The sequence below is a fragment of the Oreochromis niloticus genome, unplaced genomic scaffold, assembly GCF_001858045.2.
Source record: "Oreochromis niloticus isolate F11D_XX unplaced genomic scaffold, O_niloticus_UMD_NMBU tig00007510_pilon, whole genome shotgun sequence".
Lineage (NCBI taxonomy): Eukaryota > Metazoa > Chordata > Actinopteri > Cichliformes > Cichlidae > Oreochromis > Oreochromis niloticus.
This window is the reverse complement of record NW_020328614.1, coordinates 1,150,230-1,170,334: the sequence shown is the minus strand read 5'-3', so window position 1 is coordinate 1,170,334 and position 20,105 is coordinate 1,150,230. Positions and strand designations below refer to the sequence as shown.

Here is a 20,105-nt window from a genome sequence, read left to right as displayed (position 1 = left end):
TAAGCTAGCCAGGAGCCCAGAATGATGTGAAAGCTGAGTGAATGTTGACCCCAGACAAGCACCGTGATAAAGTGAGCAGTCAGGCTGCAGCCGTTTCTAACTCTTCATGTTTCTACAGTAGAATCCAAAAAGTCTCTTTGTGCCATTTTTCATCTTTGATTTGTGTTCATACCTAAAACTAAGAGAACGATCATGTCCTCATCAGGGATCTGTGTTGGTGTGTGGGGCTGTAGCTTTATATTGTTAAATGGTGATTATGAGACACATCATTTTACAGAATAACATTAACCAGTAGTATAACCAATGTCTTTCTCCTGGGAGTAATGAAGTACTGCATTACTTTTAAGAAAAGTGTTTTGTGTAATAATGATTTTTTGAGTAATGGCCCAACATTGATCACAACAAAGAGAGGACACGCCTCCAAAATGCACAAACATTTGAGCATGTGGCATGTAATTCACTTGGATGATTTTAATGTCTTTGATATGCTGCTTAGAGATGGCGGAGACTCTCAAAGTGGAGCCAGTGAGAATTGAAAAGGGAATCAATAAGTGATGTATAATGGGAAATGCTAAATTCTTATCAAGAAGCAGCTACAGCTGTTCAAAATCCCACAACGCTGGCCGACATGATAGACGATTGGCAGGGCTGTGAGTACTCAGACTGTGTTTCGAACACAATATGGATAACATCTTGGAGAAGAACAACTGGAATTGAGAGAATTGGTGACCAGTGATGGACATTAGACCATCTGTAAAAATTGGATGCAGTTGTTCGCACTAGACCTTTACATTCACCATCTTCACTCATGCGGCTATCCCACTGGCGCCAGCTGAAGGCCTGTCAAGGTCGAAACTGACTGGAACAACAAATTCTTCTATGATAACAGGATTGTTGTCAGAACTCTGTCCCTCCTTCAAGGTCACCCGTGTCAACCGAAGATTGTTGACTTTTGCTTAACCGGGTGAACGGACACTTTCTCTTGGTTGAACACAGAACACACACACACACACACACACACACACGCACACATATGCATGTACACTGACACAGACCTGCACTCACCCCCCCCATACCCCACGCCTTCGAAACTTATGTCTTTTACATTGTGAGACGTGATGATTCATGTGCTGAGCTGTTTTTTTTTCTGTTCTCAAACTGATCTCCCTGTTGGAGCTCAGTCTGGGGGGAGTTCTTTTTTTCTCTTTGTTTTTCCTCATGTTGTGCATTTTCTATTGTCATACCTCTCTGACCTGTCTTCCCCATGTAATGTTTGTCTAATGTATGTATGGTCGGAAGGGTAAGATGGCGCTGGCAAAGGTCGGCAGTCTTAACCCAATTTCCTTCGGGTCAACCTTCAAGATCAATTTTTTGTTTCCTTAAGATGGCGCCGAGTATGGCAACCTCGTCGCGAGCTCCCCCAAGCAACAGCTGTTTTTTGTGTTTAATTTTACTTTTCCTATTTTTTCACGAGTAGCACATGTCTCCTTGTGTACGACCGACAAACCTTACTGGACATAAGAGACGGACTTTCTCATCACTTTCCGGAGTTCAAGTTTTGCAACACGGACCCTCCGTTTGCAGACCCCCATTCATCTCACCTGAGACGCCTTTGTTCTCTGGCCCTGGAGGCCGCAAACGCCGACGCAGAGGGAGAAGATCTGGTGTTCTGGTTCGACTGAGACGGCGCACTAACAGACCACTGCTACCCAGTTTATTACTGGCTAATGTGCAGTCTCTGGACAACAAGCTGTGCGAGCTTCGGGCACGGATCTCATTCCAGCGAGAGATGCGGGACTGCTGCGTGATCTGCCTCACAGAAACCTGGCTATCGGACAAGGTACCGGACTCTGCAATACAACTACCGGGGTTCTCTGTGCACCACGCGGACACGTCACAGGATCTTACTGGGAAAAGCAGAGGCAGTGGTGTGTGTTTCATGATCAACAACAGCTGGTGTGATTATGCGAATGTGCATCCGGTCAAATCCTTCTACTCACCGGACGGACCTGGAGTACCTGATGATTAAGTGCCGACCATTCTGGCTACCGGGGGAATTTACAGCAGTGATTATTACGGCTGTTTACATTCCCCCACAAGCCGACACTGACCGAGCACTCAGGGAACTGTACAGCGCGATCAGCAGTGAGGAAACCGCACATCCAGAGGCGGTGTCTATCATGACCGGGGACTTTAACAAAGGAAACCTGAAGAAAGTTTCACCAAAACTCCACCAACACATCAATTTCAACACTCGTGGAGACCGGCTATTTGACCACTGCTACACTTCCTTCCGGGATGCGTACAAAGCCCTCCTCCATGCCCCATTCGGCCAATCAGATTACCGCTCCATCCTGCTCCTGCCCGCCTACAGGCAGAAGCTGAAACAGGAAGCTCCAACCCTGAGGGCGGTGCACCGTAGGTCGGACCAATCGGAGTCTACGCTGCGGGACTGTTTTGATCACGCGGAACGGGAAATGTTTCACGTGGCTACTAATGACATTGATGAGTACACAGACTCAGTCTGCGGATTTATCAGGAAATGTGTGGAAGATGTCGTCCCATCCAGAACAGTTAAATCCTTCCCAAATCAAAAACCCTGGATTAACAGAGATATTTGCACGGCACTGGTGGCACGGAACACCACTTTTGCCTCCACGAACACATTGGACTACAAACACGCACATTGCCAACTCCGGAAGACGATCAAAGTAGCCAAACGTGAGTACAGGGACAGGGTGGAACAACAGTTTGACAACGCTCGGAGTATGTGGTAGGGACTAAACACAATCGCAGACTTTAGAGGGAAAACCAGCACACCGTAGACCACGGCCTCTCTGTGTGAGGATCTAAACGTATTCTACGCTAGATTTGACACAGCGAACACCATGAGACTGGACAGTGTGCGCACCGCGGATGACGTCAGTGCGCACATTGTGTCTGAGGAGGATGTGTGGATGTGCTTCAGGAAGGTGAACGCACGCAAAGCTACTGATCCGGACGGGATTCCTGGCCCCGTCCTCAAGTCATGCGCGGCTCAGCTGGCTGGAGTGTTTACACACATCTTCAACCTTCCCTCTCTCTGTCTGTAGTCCCAGCCTGCTTCAAAATGGCCACCATCGTCCCTGTACCCAAATCCTCCACCATCTCCTCATTGAACGACTGGCGACCTGTAGCCCTGACCCTCATCGTGAGCAAATGCTTCGAGAAGCTGGTCAGGGACTTCATCTGCTCTGCACTACCCGACTCACTGGACCCTCTACAATTCGCATACCACCACAACACGTCCACTGAAGATACCATAGCCCTGACACTACATACCGCCCTCTCACACCTGGAGAAGAGAGACATGTATGTCAGAATGCTGTTTGTAGACTACAGCTCAGCATTCAATACCATCATTCCCTCAAAGCTGGACAGGAAACTGCAGGATCTAGGACTGAGCAGCTCCCTCTGCAGCTGGATCCTTAACTTCCTGTCTGACAGACCAAGTGGGATAAACGTATATTCTTTTTCATCCTCCTTGCTTTTGGGGTTCTGGAACGTTTTGTAAGTTTCTCAGGAACGAACGGCAATAATCCCTTTTTCTTAACACTAGAAACAAAGTCCGTGTGGCTTCTAAGTAATTGGGATTGGCTGCAAATCCTATGGAAAGGAAGCAATTGTGACCGAATTAGTTCTTGTATGTATGTAGCGGTAAAAGCTGATCTTACACAGTAATGCATAAGATAAGATAAGATAAGATAAGATAACCTTTATTAGTCCCACACGTGGGAAATTTGTTTTGTCACAGCAGGAAGTGGACAGTGCAAAAGTTATGAAGCAAAAATTAGAATAAAATAAAATAAGAATAAATACAGTACACAACTGTACAGAATAGAATAAATAAAATACTATATACAGTAGAATAAAATAGAATAAAATATACAATAAGATAAAATAGAATACAAATGCTATATACAACTGAGTAAAAATACAACGATGCCAGAAAAGATTATTGCACATTAGTGTTATTGCACATTTGTGGATGTGTGTGTTTGATCAGTTGAAGTCTTTGTTGTGGAGTCTGACAGCAGTGGGGAGGAAAGACCTGCAAAATCTCTCCGTCCCACACCGTGGGTGCCGCAGCCTGCCACTGAAGGAGCTGCTCAGTGCTGTCACAGTCTCATGCATGGGGTGGGAAATGTTGTCCAACAGGGATGACAGCTTAGCCGCCATTCTCCTGTCACTCATCACCTCCACTGGGTCAGAGGGCATCCTAGAACAGAGCTGGCCCTGCAGATCAGCCTGTTCAGTCTCTTCCTGTCCCCGGCAGAGATATTGCCGCCCCAGCAGACCACACCATAAAAGATGGCTGAGGCCACCACAGAGTCATAGAAGGTCTTCAGGAGTGGGCCCTCTACTCCAAACGACCTGAGTCTCCGCAGCAGGTACAGTCTGCTCTGCCCTTTCCTGTAGAGGGCGTCTGAATTATGAGTCCAGTCCAGTTTGCTGTTCAGATGAACACCAAGGTACCTGTAGCTGTCCACAGCCTCAATGTCCATACCTTGGATGTTCAGTGGTTGCAGTGGAGGATGTTTGTGCCTGCGGAAGTCTACCACCAGCTCCTTGGTTTTACTGGCATTGATCTGGAGGTAGTTCAGCTGGCACCAGTCCACAAAGTCCTGAGTCAGTCCTCTGTACTCCTTGTCGTCCCCATCAGTGATGAGGCCGACTATTGCAGAGTCATCAGAGAACTTCTGCAGGAAGCACTGGGTGGAGTTGTGGGAGAAGTCTGCAGTGTAGATGGTGAAGAGGAACGGAGCCAGAACCGTTCCCTGTGGGGCCCCCATACTGCAGACGACCCTGTCCGACACACAGCCCTGAGTCCTCACATACTGTGGTTGGTCGGTGAGGTAGTCCAGAATCCAGGTAGTGAGGTGATGGTCCACTCCAGAGTTCTCCAGCTTGTCCTTCAGAACTGAGGGAAGAATGGTGTTGAAGGTACTGGAGAAATCAAAGAACATGATCTCGGTCTCCAGGTGAGCGAGGGAACGATGTAGGAGGTGAATGACGGCATCATCCGCTCCAATGCCAGGTTGGTAGGCAAACTGAAGTGGGTCCAGTGATGAGCTCACCAGGTGCCGAAGCTGAGCCAGGACCAACCGCTCCAGGGTCTTCATCAGGTGGGATGTCAGAGCCACCGGCCTGTAGCTGTTGAGGTCCTTGGGGCGTGAAGTCTTTGGCACTGGTACAACACAGGTTTTCCAGAGCTGTGGGACTCGTCCCAGCCTCAGGCTCAGGTTGAAGAGGTGCTCCATCACCCCACACAGTTGGTCCGCGCAGGACCTGACAACCCTCGAGCTGATGCCATCTGGACCCGCTGCCTTCTTGGCTTTAATCCTCCTCAGTTCCCTCCTAACCTGGGTGGTTGAGAGAGACAGGCTGGAGCCTTGTGTTGAGTGTGTATTGGATGCTGTTGTTGGGGTGGGGAGGGTGAGCAGGGTGAATAGAGGAGGTGTGAAGTGTCTGAGGTGTCAGAGGTGGAACAGCAGCAGTGGGGGTGGTGAGTCTGCAGCCAATGTTGGAGACTGCCTCATGGCTGAATCAAATCTGTTGAAGAAATGATTCAGTTCATTTGCCCACCTCACATCCCTCCCAGGCAGAGAGTTCTGATGTTTGTGGCCTGAGATGGTTCTGAGGCCTCTCCAGACTTCACCAACGTTATTTTGCTGAAGCTGGTTCTCCATCTTTTGCCTGTAGCTGTCCTTCCCATTCCTTATCAGTCCCCTCAGCTCTCTCTACACCAGGGGTGGGCAATTCCAGGCCCCGAGGGCCGGTGTCCCTGCAGGTTTTAGATCTCACCTTGGGTCAACACACCTGAATCACATGATTAGTTCGTTACCAGGCCTCTGGAGAACATCAGGACATGTTGAGGAGATAATTTAGCCATTTAAATCAGCTGTGTTGGTTCAAGGACACATGTAAAACCTCCAGGGACACCGGCCCTCGGTGCCCACCCCTGCTCTACACCCTTTTCAACTCCTCTTTGTCTTTGGATTTGAAGGCCCTCCTCTTCTGCTTGAGGACAGCTTTAATTTTTGGGGTAATCCAAGGTTTGTTGTTGGAGAAACACCGTACAGTCCTGGTAGGTACAGTGTTATCCACACAGAAATTAATATAGTCAGTAATGCATGTAGTAAGGCTGTCGATGTCCTCTCCGTGGTCGTCACAGATCACCTCCCACACAGTGGACTCAAAACAATCCTTAAGAGCCTCCTCGCTCTCCTCCGACCATCTCTGCACTGTGCGGGTGGCTGGTGCCTCCCTGCGCACTAAGGGCTCATACACAGGGACAAGGTGCACCAGGTTGTGATCAGATCTGCCCAGGGGAGGGAGAGGTGATGAACTGTATGCCTCTTCTGTATTGGCATACAGTAAGTCTAGTGTTTTATTGTCTCTGGTTGGGCAGGTCACATACTGGGTGAAGGTGGGCAGTGTGGAGTCCAGTGAGGCATGATTGAAGTCCCCTGATATTATGAGAAGGGCTCTCGGAGATTGTGTTTGCAGTCTGCTGACTACAGAGTGGAGAGAGTCACAGGCTGCATCCGCGTTGGCCGAGGGGGGGACATACGGTGTTATCACGATAACATGTGAGAATTCCCGGGGCAGGTAGTACGGACGCATGCTAACGGCTAACAGCTCAATGTCTCTGCTGCAGAGTTGTTCTTTTACAGTGATGTGCCCAGGGTTACACCATCTGTCATTCACAAACACTGCCAGTCCCCTCCTTTCCTCTTACCGCTGTCTCTCGTCCTGTCCGCTCGCAGCAGCTGGAATCCCGGTAGTGTCACGCTCGTGTCCGGAGTTAGCGGTGTTAGCCACGACTCCGTTAGCATCATGATGCTACATTGCCGGTACTCCCTCTGTGACCAGGTTAGCGACGTGAGCTCATCCATCTTATTGGGCAAAGATCTTACATTTCCAATAATTACATGTGTGTCTGTGTCTTTAAAATATACCTTAAGGTCCAGCTTGTTTGTCGTTCGAAACTGAGGTCCTATAAAAGTAATGATGTCTAAGAAGTTGACAGAATTTTTGTACATGTATTTTACTTGTGATGATTGTGATGATTATTGAGCAGGTCAATGACTATTACTGTTACTTAATGTCTCCCAAGAGCACGTTTTGCTTCCTTTTCATGTGTCCAGACACCCCAGATGTCATCCAGAGATTTGTAATAGTATAACAGTTTCAGGGGGGATTTTGCTAATGCCGTTTCCTTCCAATCAGCCATAAAAATACTGGCATACGAGGGCGCAAATGTTTTGCCCAATGCTGCCCCACTGATTTGTAGATGAAATTCATCATTAAATTCAAAGTCATTCCTGGTTAGGTTGATCTCTAAAAGCTGGATTAGGATTGTTGTATCTTTGTAACCCTTTCTTTTCTTTTTTTTAACACTTACCGTATTTTCACGACCATAAGACGCACTGTACTAAAAGGCGCAGTCTCAGTTATGTGTGCCATTACTGTATTTAACACACACATAAGGCGCACTGGATTATAGGGCGCATACAAGTACCGTATGCGTATTTAAAAATAAAGCGGGAGCAAACCTGAGTTCGGTACCTTACTCACATTTCTATTACCAGTAATCGTCATCATCAACAACACACAAGCATACAAGTGTGCATATTTAAAAATAAAGCAGGAGCAAAACAAAGTTTGGTACTCACATTTTTATCATCAATCAAACCCATCGAAGTCCTCATCCTCTGTGTCTGAATTGAACAGCTGCGCTAAATCTCCATCAAACATGCCAGGTTCACTTTCTTCACTGTCAGAGTCACTTTTTACAACAGTAAAAGAAGACTTTTCATACCCCATTGTGCGTATCGCTACTGTGCTGGTCCCCTTCTTCTCCACAGTGTGACTCACCGGGATGTCAAAAGTGAGCGGGACCTCGTCCATGTTTGTGAAGTGGCTGGGCTGGATGTTTCTGTCGCCGATGTGTTTGCTGCAGTAGGAGCGCAAGATGGCCAGCTTTTCCTTATACCGGTAATCCCCTGGAAGTTGCTGCGCTACTGTAGTCCTGGTCCGGATGGAAAAATGGCACCGTTTCATAAAACGAAAGCACCAAGACGGGCCTCCTTGGAAATGTTCAATGTTCATCTCTTCAGCTAGTGAAACTGCTTTTAGCCGAATGGTGACCGTCGAAACGCTTCTCCCGCTCGTTCTTTGCTCGATGATCCACCGCTCTCGAGTCTTTCCTCCAACTCGGGCCACCTCGCCTTATGTCCGCGGAAACTCAGCTGCGTTTTCTTGACCTGCCGGAGCTTGTTTTCTAGCTTCCTCCACTTGCGAACCATCGATTCGTTAATCTTAAATTCTCTCGCGGCTGCTCGATTTCCATGTTCCTCCGCGTAGCTGATGGCCTTCAGTTTAAACTGTGCTTCGTAAGCGTGTCTCTTTGCCATTTTCAGGGTTGTTAAAACAACGATGTCCTGCATAACGCACATACCTGTTCTTTTATACAGCTATGTGCGATAAAGTCAACGCCCACACTTCACCCTTTAGCGTTCTCATGGTGTTCTCTACTACGTCCTCATTACAACACACAGGGCGCACTGCGCTATAGGGCGCGCCGTACTTTTTGAAGAAAATCTAAGACTTTTAAGTGTGCCTTATGGTCGTGAAAATACGGTATATCTCTGATAGTCACTACACCTACATTGTAACCAGATCAATGTCTATGGTGAATAGCATTGAGTCCCCAGGGATGTCAAGGTTGCTGATTTTTGCCAGGAAATCTGGTGTATCCTTGATGTAGCTGGGATGCTTGTTCGGGGTTAGGTAAGAGGCAAGCTAGGTCTTATAAAGTAATTTCCGGTGCACTAGCAAATCATGGCCTGGCCACTGTTGCATTTTCCTTACCCCTTGTGTCACATGGGTCCATCTTATCCCAGATAGCAAATATTCATTGAAACAATGTTAAATCAATATCAGGCAATTCCACTGAATCAACATTGAAATCTGAAATTGAATTTACATCACTTTTGCACCCTCTGTTAATATTAAAACAATTTCAGAATTTGATATTGAATCATTGTTTATTTCTTAGCAAAAACAATTTCAAGTACAAAGTCATGGAAAGACAAAATTACATATACTCATGACTTTTTTTTAAGTCTTTGTAAACTTACACTATTGGATAGAAAAAAATACTTTACATAATATTACATAATATTTGAGTTATTTCAAATTTTTGAACCACAATATGTTTTGATATCACTGTATGCATGTACCATACAAATGTATAAAAGGGAAGAACATACATTGCTGAAATTGAAAATCATTATTTTGAAAAAGAAGTTTTACTTAGGCTGTCTTTTAAGATACAGTAGCTTGCAAAAGTATTCGGCCCCCTTGAACTTTTCCACATTTTGTCACATTACAGCCACAAACATGAATCAATTTTATTGGAATTCCACGTGAAAGACCAATACAAAGTGGTGTACACGTGAGAAGTGGAACGAAAATCATACATGATTCCAAACATTTTTATACGAATAAATAACTGCAAAGTGGGGTGTGCGTAATACAAAGAATACCCCTAACCCCCCGTCTTCATGCTAGACGGATTTGTTACAGACCTCCTAGGATGAGACATTCTTTCAATCTACAAATGATTATATACTTCTAAGCATATATAAATATATATTTCTAGGCATAAATGACAATCCAACAATACAAATCTAACAGTTATTATCAGTTAGGTGTAGATGGACTTGTGAAGCAACTACTTTTCAAGAATTTTTGAGAGAAATGGTAGATTGGAGATAGGACGAAAATTGTTAAAGTTGTTGGGATCTAGACCTGTTTTTTTTTTTTTTCAGGATTAGGGTGATGGTGGCAACTTTGAAGGCGTCAGGAACAGTTCCAGCAGTGAGTGAAGAGTGAATAATAGCAGATATGAGGGGAAGGAGAGGGGTAGACAGGCTTTGACAAGGACTGTGGGAATAGGATCAAGCTGGCAGGTAGAAGGCTTTGATTTGTGGATGAGATCAGCGATATCAGTAAGAGACGGAAGTTGAAAAACTGAAAGGAAGTTAAAAGGGGGTTGAATTAAGACGGAGGAGCTACATTGAGCAGAATTAGAGAGTCGCAGAAGTTAGATGAATAGATATGAGTGGGCAGAGAATCAGGTGGCCTGTAAAAGGAGTTGAATAATGAGAATAGGGTCTTGGTGGAGTCCTCACTTGAACAGATAATGTTAGAGTAATAGGCAGATTTAGTTTGATTGATACATTCCTGATAAAACAGAACATGATTGTTAAACATTTCCTTATGAATAGTGAGGCTGGTTTTCTTATAGAGACGTTCAAGCCATCGGCCTTTAGCTTTCAATAGTCGGAGTTCGGGGGTGTACCAGGGTGCTGAACGAGAGAAGGATACAGGTCTGTTTTTTTGTGGAGCAAGAGAATTCAAAATAGTACTGAGGCTATGATTATAATAAAATACCAGATCATCTTTTTGATTTGATTGATTTTATTGATTAGCATTCAAATATCTCAGTGAATATAGAATACAGAATAAAGATTACTACAAAGCAAAAAAGCACGAGACAAGGATAATCAAAAGGTATTGGCTGAAGCATTTTCTTATTACGCCAACCCTTATAACAAAAAATCTTTTGCATGCAGCTCCTGTACACAGGGCTCGAAGCAAAGAATAAAACAAAGCAAAGCAAAAACAAACAAACAAACAAACAAACAAAAAAACTTTCCACCTTAGATAACTACATCAAAGCAAAACAATCAAGAGTTTCAGAATTATTATTTTTGCTCTTTTCATTCTTGATTAATATATTTTTCTAATACTCTATTTTTAAACATGTTTTTAAACAAGGAAAATGAACTACACCTTTTTAAATCACTGTCATAACTATTCCACAGGTTAACTCCTCTAACAGAAACACATCTCTGCTTTATGTTTGTCCTTATCTTGTTTGTTTTAAAGACATCTGTTCCCCTTAAGTCATATTGACTCTCTCTGACTTTGAACAGCTTCTGAGTACTGTGGCAAAGCAAGTTATTTTGTGCTTTATACATTATCTGTGCCATTTTATATTCGACCAAATCATAAAATTTTAGGGTATTCAGATTAATAAAAAAAAATGTTATTTGGTTCTATATAGTTTGATTGATTTATAATTCTTATAGCTCTTTTTTGTAACTTGAAAATAGGAAGAGTATTTGTTTTATATGCATTACCCCATATCTCCAGACAATAAGTCACATATGGAAGCAACAGAGAACAATAAAGTGTGTATAATGATTTTTTGTTCAGGACATGCTTTGTTTTGTAGAGAATAGCAATGGTTTTTGACATTTTTGTTGTCACATGATTTATATGAGACTTCCAGCTCAGCTTATCATCAATTAGCACTCCAAGAAATTTATTTTCATACACTCTTTCAATTTCAATTCCATTAACCCTGATTATAGATACATTTACCATTTGTCTAGTGCCAAAAATAATCAATTTTGTTTTCTTTATATTTAATGATAACTTATTTACATCAAACCAGTTTTTTAATATATTTAACTCCTTTTCCGCTGTAGTCAGAAGCTGTTCTAGGTCTTTACCTGAGCAATACAGAGTGGTATCATCAGCAAACAATACACATTTTAACATTTTGGAAACACTACATATGTCATTTAGATATAATATGAATAATTTAGGGCCCAGCACAGAGCCCTGAGGAACACCACAAGTTACCTTCAACTGATTAGATTTTACATTATTGATTTCAACATATTGATATCTGTCATCCAGGTAACTTTTCATCCACTTATATGCTATCCCTCTTATACCATATCTCTCTAGTTTATTCATTAATATAGAATGATCAATTGTATCAAACGCCTTTTGTAAGTCTATAAAAACACCAACACTATATTCCTTATTATCTATTGCATTAGATATCCCTTCTACAAGTTCCATCACTGCCATCGAAGTGGACCTTTTCACTTTAAAGCCATATTGGTTATCACTTAGGAGATTATGCTTCTCTATATATTTATCAAGTCTATTAACAAATAACTTTTCTAAAATTTTTGAGAACTGTGGGAGTAGTGATATTGGCCTGTAATTGGTAAACTGACATCTCTCTCCGTTTTTATGGACTGGAATAACTTTTGCTATTTTCATTTGTGAGGGAAACACACCAGTTCGAAAGGACAGATTACAAATGTATGCGAAAGGTTGCACTATATATTCTATAATACTCTTAACTAATGTGAGATTATTCGGTTATCATATGTTACCTTATATATGTAATCAAAGTAGTTGAATTATGATACTGCTGTAGATCATATTATACCCCTTAATATAGAGTGTGTGATCAGTATGTAGTTTTAGTTTGCATTATACTTCTGACCTAAAAGAGTGTGAAAATCATTAGATCTATTGGATTGACCTGTATTATTCGACACTGTTGAATGTGTTACACTGTTTCTTGACATTTCATACTGCTGAATCATGAAGAGAATGTTGGGTGCAGAGGACCTTGTGCTGATAATAGAAGAGACAGACCACATTCCATACCCCCACCTTTACAGAGAGCAGAAAGACAGGGAGCCGAGGTCATAACTTAGGCGCCGTAAGAGAGAAAGAATGTGAATGTTTAGGCTTTTACAACTAGGTGGGGGCTACTAGAGGCTATAAGAAGCTGAGTAACCCGTCACCATTTTGAGACTTGCTGTGACCCTCTGCAGGCAGGTCTCCCCATCATGATGGTTCTTATGCTCTTAAGGGTTGAATTGTATGGAAATAAATAATTGTTGATTGAGCATTTATACACCGAGTATTGTCCTTCCTTCAGCCCAAAGATTAAAAGAATTGGGAGATTTTAACAACTTGGTGCCTGGTGACCCGGATCTTTGGTGTGCTGAGGAGGTGCAGATTTGGCCTGTGGTGAGATCGTGGGGCGAGGCGAACAGAGGGCCGGCCTAAACAGAAAGGTAAGCACAGCCTGTTGTATTATAAATACCAAATGTGCATATTGGGCTTTCCAAATTAATCTGGTCGCTGAGTTACACGTATTTTCACATTAAATTTGTCGGTGTCTGGTTTTACTAACAACATAAGTTGAGGCTGAATTCCAGTGTGTCAGATAAACTGCTTCTACCAAGATACTAATAACATACTACGTTGAGTCTAGTTGCAGCCCACTTTACCTTCCACATTTAACTTTGTCTAAGACTGGCTTCTGTAGCAATAAGATATTAGAATCTCTTTGGTTGATGTGGCCATAAGTCCAGTACATTGAATAGAGGCAATAATAAGCTTCCGCTGGTGAGAGGCGCTCTCTGTGTGTCTTACTGCTGGTGAAACGCGTTGTGTGTGTGGGTGTGTTTCTGTGTGTGAGACGCGCTCTGGGTGTGTTTCTGGGTGTGAAGCATGAACACAGGGACAGTGACGGTTGATGTGTGAATTGGAGGACACTAGAGCAAAGACACATTTTAGGATCAAAGGTTGATGTCTAGTGTACCTGTGGAAATTAATTTGTTCATGGTGTGGCAACCCCAGTCTGTGGACGCACAGGCCGGTCCAGCGTCGTCTGGGTGCCGAGGTGGTGACTTGGGAACTGAGGACTCCCGCATAGCTACAGAATAACACTGGAACGGCCGTGTAATCACGGGTTCACATTTATTCTGGACTAGAACAAGACACATTTTGCGATCAAAGGTTGAGTTCTAGAGTAGTCGAAAAAAAGAAAGGCTGAATTCCTCGATTCAGTGGTTGAAATTGTTGTGTGCCTGTCCCCTGACGAGTGTGAAATTAAATAAAGAGGGAATTTGGAGCCACATAGAGATAGACGGGCATAATTGGGTGTATTACTCTGTGGTGTAATAGAAATAAAAATAAAAAAGAGAGAGAGTAAGAGGTGTGTAGTGGAGAATTATTGAGAAGCAGAGAGAGGAATGTGTTGGGAGACTGGCGTGCAGTTTGCGCTGTCAAGGTGGGCGTGTTGCCTGCTTATCTGTTTAACAATGATGAAAATGATATTAAATAAATCTCTTCGTGTGTTAATACAGGAAGCTACGGACCTGGACCAACTGCCCCCACAAGCACAGCGGCCGAAGCAAAATTATAAGTAATGGGAACCACACCCAGCAAGAATCAGCAGCTGTGAAACAGACAGCAGCGAGGAGAGAATTAGAGGAGAAATGAAGGTTTTAAGAGCACATGAAATTGGGTTGAATTTTGGGGCCAACAGACTTGTGGAGGTTGGGAAGGCGTCCGGAGCATCACAACAAGAGGTGAAACAAAAACACACACAAGCAGAGAAATGTGAGAGAACGGCTCCTTTTAAGGTAATGCCTTGTTTGAGAAAAAGTTAAAATTAACCTGCCTGCCTACAAATGCACACACATGCAATGAAAAAAACAGCTTACACTCATGAACATGTGAAGATTTTCCAGCAAGGTTAAAGCAGCAAAAATTAACATACACCTGTTTTTTGTTTTTTTAATGATGAAGTTTATCCATTACTAACAAATAAACCCTCTGGGTTGCAGGACAACAATTTAGCTTCAAAGAAAAAAAGAAAATAAAAAGACTGGTATGACCAACTAATGATGAAATAACAAATTTAGTGGTTAACAGTCAAATTGTGAGATGTTTTCTGATGATTGAACAACACAAGTGATTACTGACGGAAAGAAAATTCTCTTTTGTGAGTTTAAACATGATCTTAAGAATTTGAACATGTGCATGTTGTCCTGTCAACTTGGTGGGTTATGAGTTGATTATATTGTGAGGAAAAAAAAAAAAAAAAAGGGGGGGAGAGAAGGCTGACACAGGGCCTGGCCCGGTGTTTCTCCCCTCTCGTTGTAACACAGCCAACACGACATCATTTTCCTGTTCGTACACTTCTGTTTGTTTTTGTTTTGGTTTTTTGTTTTTCTCTTTATGTTTAATTACAGGCTGCTTTGCCGGCCCTGAAAGCCGAGGCTGACCTGGACTCCTGCTCTCCCCTCTACGTGACCCTGACCAAATGCTGCAACAGCTGGACCCACAACAACAACCTGAAAATGTCAACAGTGCTGCAGGAATGCGATCTCATGCAGCAGAGACGGAGAGCATTAAAACCAAGGCCCGTTTCACTACACGGGGGAAAATTCTCCGACAGCTTCAGCTGACAGAGCTGTGACGAGACGCCCGCCAAACCCGAATGAAAAGTAAGGCCGAGCAAAAGAATGCTGACCTTGATAACTCTGCATTCAAACTGTGCAGGACAGTGATGGACCAACACGGCAGCGAAAAGGGCGTGACCGAAGGACCAACTGAGGTCAAAAGGCACCTCAGAATGGACAAAAAACACAGAAGAAGAAGATGCAGGTTTCACCTACGGTGAGCATGGACATTGGAGAAAGGACTGCCCCAATTGGGGTCAGAACCAGGACAGACTGAACTTTGAACAGCAGCAGCAGCAGCAATGGTCGCAAACGGACTGAAAAGGAGGAGGGCAGGACCCCAGGGCACGCTTCAGGCCATGGTTTACCCAAGACACCAGAACAGGAAAGTGATGAGCACAAACACACACATCTACATACACTGACTCAGAATGAAGAGAAACACATACACTGATTGCTTCAGTGAAAAATCACACACACACACACACTGAAATGCTGATTCACTGAGAAGTGATCCACACACATGTAGCCGGATGGGCTACTCGCCTTTCTTTTCTCTCTCTCGCTCGCTCGCTCTACTGCTCTCGCTCTCTCCTCCGCTCGCTCTTACTGCAAAACTAGGTCAATTGGGAACCCACCTGCATATTGATTGCAGGCTGGCATCAGGTATAAAGCTGAGCTGGTGCTTCTCTGAACTATTCCTCCCATGCATTCAGCGCAAAGCAGCAGTAAATGCTGGCACTCTGCGACGGACTGATCAGCAAGAGTAGATCATATGACAGCCACAGGTATGCTCTCGCTTAACCTCAGATTCCTCAGAGTACCTGAATTTGTGTTAATAGTTTTGCGGCCTGTTGTAGCGCGGCAGTTTATTTTATTCCGGCGTTGCGGAGAGAGGTGCTCGTGTGATCCCCACCAGTGAGAGTATAGCGCCTCCGGTCCTGGGGTAAGCCGTTAAAACTATTTTTTATTAGCATTCACAGCTACCAGAGGCTAAGGTTGCATTTATCTGTTTTAGGGTTTGATTGCTGCATTCATCTCTCCGTGGCAAATCGCCCCAACCTAAATCGGAAGAGTGAAACGCCTGCTTAGCCGTTGTTGTGAGGGCTCCTCCTCGGTGGAGCCTGCTGTCTTGTCTTGTCTTGTTTGGTTTTATTAAGTAGGCCTACCATTTCCTGGTTCGCCTGGTTTTATTTTATTTTATTTCTGAACTGTGGCGTGTGCCCACGCTTCTGTGATCGGGCTGAAGCAATCCTTTGCCCGAGTGTCGTGCCGGGAATTTTAAATTGCCTCCGTTGCTGGTCTTAGCCTGTGGGGAGCCAGACCAGCTGGCGATTGAGGCTGGGACGACTACTACCAGTACGAGTGGACCCGTGGGGCATAAGCCTTCCATTGTGGTGTGTGTGCGTGTGTGTGTGGTTTCTTTTATTAAAGTGTGTTTTAGTTTTTTTTATTATCTGTAGCGAGCCAGACACTCAGTGTCCCTTTTATTCTGTTAACATATTTCTGTGTTTTATTTCAGTGGACGAAGGACGTGCCAGTGGCCCTGGGACCTCAGGTGGTGGGTCGTTTTCACACTTTCTTTTGTACAGCACCGGGTGGGCTGCAGTGATTTTCGTTTTGTGTGATTTTCTTTTGGGTCCACGGCTGCTGGTAAGTCCAAGTTCCATGATTGTTTTATTTTCATTTTAGGACCCTGTCAACAATGACGCTACATCTTGGTTTCTAAATATTTTATTTATTTTTACTATAAATAAAACTGTTTTAATATTGGAGCCAACCTGCCTCAGTGTGCATCCTTGAATCTGTGTGGCCTCCTTTTATTCTTTTTTTTATCTATTTTTCTTAAATATATTTCCTGGGGGTGAAATTCCCCTAGGTGGCGTTGTCATTTTATTATTTCTTTTATAACCCCGCCGACCACTTGGTCACACACATACACATACACATGCACACGCTTGTGCAACGAAGAGTGATGCACATACACACACACACACGCTGATGCAATGAAGAATGCTTTGCTAACAAATGCTTATGCTGATATGCAAAATGCTGCACACAAATATCCCAATACATAATTGTTATGAGGAGCCATTGATTACCATTGATTACTTAAAATGTGTTTTATGTCACCCAGAGGATATTTATGTAGATTTTAGGGGTAAGGTCTGAAACAGTTTGGTTATGAAAACAATGTCTGTGCGTGATGTCTGTTTATGGTTCATGGCCTTGACTGGATTCTTTGCACAGCCTGATGAGGAGCAGAGGCACAGAGTGAAAATGTTGAATTAATAGTGTAAGTTTTAGGTCGGAGTACTGCATTTTCTGTGATTGAGATTTAATTCAAGGAGGAACAAAAGGTGCTACGGCACCTGAGGTTCTCATTCCTACACAATATTGTCCCGGCAGGAAGCAAAATGTTCCTGTGAATTTCTGGTTGATTTTTGGGTTTTGCTTAGCGCTAGCTTGATTTTATCAGTGAGCTTTGGCTTGTGTTCTTTCTCGTAAGCGAGAGAGGGATAGTTTTATGCTTGGACATGTCTGCAACGGGCCCTAGTTTGTGTTATTTTTATTAGTATTTTGTTGGTTACGTCTGTTTTCGTTTTTGTTACAGTGCACTGAGGAAAAACATCTGAGAGGTGTGATCCACCGGTGGTGATATTTTGTGAGTTCATGATTTAACAATCAGCGCTTTAAACCAGGCCTGAAAGATTGAGATTTAAAGCGGTATAAAATATTATTACTGTAAACAGTTGCAAAGTGTGTTTCTCCATGATTGTAATTGGCTTGAGAGAAATTCACTTATATGGGACACTGATCACGTGAGAAGTCCTGAGTCTAAAAGGATTGCAGCGAGTCAATCCAGTCCAAAAAACAAGGAATTGTTTTCTTTTAAAATGATGACGTCATCTTGCTGGTGATGGATACTCGAATAGGTCGCGCGTGAGACTCCATTATCAGCAACATCTGGTATGAATGTGTGTGAATGAATGCATGTGACTGGACTGTGATGGACGGACTAAAAGTTTTGACTGACTTGATACTGAGACAATGACTGCACCAACTTTAGGATTAGTAAATGCCAACAAACAATTCACCCAGCCGGCAAGAGAAGGGTGGATGCTTCGCTTTGTTTTGTTTTGTTCTTGCAGGAGCAGGAGGATAAGAGAGACCAGAGGAGGAGACGGTAGCTTCACATGAGAGTGTGGAACTGCAGATTAACCCATTGGTTGCTAATGCTAATTTTGAGTTTTGAGATATGATGTCACTAACCTTCTCTTTTGATTTTCCAGCTCCGATGAATTGACACATGGGAGTGTGTCAAAAAGGGGGAAGTTGAGTCTGAACATCAAACAATGGTTTTATGAACATTTTATGACCTTATTTGTGTGTTTGATAATTTAGGTATGGTAAAACTTAAGCTTATACTGTGTTAGACTTAGAAATGGTTCATTAATTTTTGATTTCTTTTACACACACATAGATAATGATTAGAATAAGTTCCTTGGTCAGAGAGTCCTGAACATGATATTTTAAACCAAATTTGCATCACTGGAAGAACAATGGATAACAACATTGGATTATCAAGGCTAGGGAGAGAGGTGTTTTGGTTTTCTGCTTTGCAGGGAAGTGAGCGGACACCAGACGAGGTCACGGAGATACGAGGACCCTTCACAGCAGAGACAGATGTAGGGACTCCCGAGACAGCAACTGGGGTCAAGTGTCATGGCGTTTGGGCTCCTCGAGAAGATGGATCCCATAAACACAGCAATAACCATGAAGGGGTTGGCCAAATCTAGGAACACCAGACCAACGAGGTTCGAGAGGCTCTTGGCAAAAAGGGGGACACGGCGGTGACCCCAAAATACACAGATCTTTGTTTGAAATCGGGGCAGAATAATCCCCTGATCTGTGCAACGACTAAAGGGTGGTCTAACCCCGGAGGTCGAAGAAAGAAGCTGAGAATCACCCAACTGGAAGATACTGGTAGCTGCAGCAATAAAATAAAGGTTAAAAGCTCCTTAGACAGAGGTTCTAGTCTGAGTACATTTGAAAGGTATAAGGTGGCACCAAAATGGGGGTGGGAAACTGGAGCACCAAAATAAAGCTGTGGGAGAACTGGAAAGTGATGGGAGTGTCATCTGTACTTGGTTGTTGTAATCATAGTTTTTCTTGCATTTGACATGCGCAAACACAGAGGTCATTCTACATATGGTCCACCCGTTAGAGGGGGACAGAGGGCCTCAGGACCAAGAAGAACTGGACCTTGCAATGCTGGAGTGTATGTTATAAGTGATCTCTTTTTAAGAGGGGGAATTGTGAGATTATTCTGTTATCATATGTTACCTTATATCTGTAATTAGAGCAGGGCGATATGACCAAAAATATTTATCACGATATACATTTGAAAATTTGCGATAACGATATAACTGACGATATAATTGACACTAGACAAAATACTTTACAACTCCACAACTTTATTAGTGCAAAAAACCCCATCAATGTATTTTCACTTAAACAAGCAGCTGTTTTTTTATGTGCAATAAAGTTATATAAAAATGTAACAGTGCAAATGCAAATTCCTTGCTGACAGTTTAACCAAAAGGCATTTCCAGTGGAAATTGGCCGACATATCCTCAGCATAACCATGTATAATATCCACAAAACTTAAAAAGAGGTTATACACACACACAATACGGTAATATTATGTTGAAGCACAGTACGTATCACTCCGCGAGGCGCCTGCGTACGATAGCCGTAATGCTCTGACAATCCATCAAGCCGTGCGTGCGGCTTCGTAGCTTAGCAAAGTCGTACTAAAACATTTGACAGATTTTCGAGCGCCGTGTACCACATAAAATCGTTTCGAGGTCAGTAAACACAACCAGAATTCATACATAAGGCACACGGGATTATAAG

The 20,105-nt window shown here is 43.4% G+C and overlaps 1 long non-coding RNA gene across 1 annotated transcript; it reads left to right on the top strand.

Moving 5' to 3' along the window:
• Positions 1–15,535: 15,535 nt before the first annotated feature.
• LOC106097800 (uncharacterized) lies at positions 15,536–17,138 on the top strand. The gene is made up of 4 exons (XR_002061576.2): positions 15,536–15,973; positions 16,046–16,131; positions 16,204–16,582; positions 16,708–17,138. It is a non-coding gene; the product is annotated as an uncharacterized LOC106097800 (long non-coding RNA).
• The last annotated feature ends 2,967 nt before the right edge of the window (positions 17,139–20,105 follow it).